Consider the following 951-nt stretch of genomic DNA (forward strand, 5'->3'; position numbering starts at 1 on the left):
CGAGCCGACTCCCGCCGCTCCCCTGACCCCCCCCCCCCAGACACACACACACACACACACACACACACACACACGCACACACACACACACACACACACAAACACCGACCCATCCCAGGGACTCGGCCTGCACTCTCCAGCTGAGGAAGCACCATGGCTGTGATACAGGAGGGAGGTGGAGCACTCAGATCTGACTGGAGACCCACCCCTCACGGACCCCCGTGCAGCCCCGGCAGGGTCACTCACAGCTAATCACCGGAGACACATGATCAACACTCAGGGTCTGACAGGACACAACGGACACCTCTGGGAAGGGTTTAGGAGGCATGCTTTTATTTAAAATATATTGTTCAGGGCTTCCCTGGTGGCGCAGTGGTTGTGAGTCCGCCTGCCAATGCAGGGGACACGGGTTTGAGCCCTGGTCCGGGAAGATCCCACACGCTGCGGAGCGGCTGGGCCCGTGCGTCACAACTACAGAGCCTGCACTCTAGAGCCCACGAGCCACAACTACGGAGCCGTCATGCCACAACTACTGAGCCTGCGCTCTAGAGCCCACGAGCCACAACTACTGAAGCCTGCACGCCTAGGGCCCATGCTCTGCAACAGGAGAAGCCACTGCAATGAGAGGCCCGGGCACTGCAGCGAAGAGTAGCCCTCGCTCGTGGCAACTAGAGAAAGCCCGTGCGCAGCAACAAAAGACCCAATGCAGCCAAAATAAATAAAATTTTAAAAATTAAATAAATAAAATACATTGTTCAGTTTCTATGGCATTTGATCATATTCAATTGGAAGACAGTGCTTTGGTTTAGTTTTAATTTTTTCCCTTTAAAAGCTCTTATACGCGCTTATAACAAAAAAATGTTTTTTCAATCAGAAATGTATGAAGTAAGATGAAGAAGTTACCCTCCTCTCTGTTCTCATCCACTTCCCTCCCCAGAGGTCATCACTACAA

The sequence above is a fragment of the Neophocaena asiaeorientalis genome, unplaced genomic scaffold (genome assembly GCF_003031525.2).
Source record: "Neophocaena asiaeorientalis asiaeorientalis breed wild unplaced genomic scaffold, Neophocaena_asiaeorientalis_V1.1 scaffold571, whole genome shotgun sequence".
Lineage (NCBI taxonomy): Eukaryota > Metazoa > Chordata > Mammalia > Artiodactyla > Phocoenidae > Neophocaena > Neophocaena asiaeorientalis.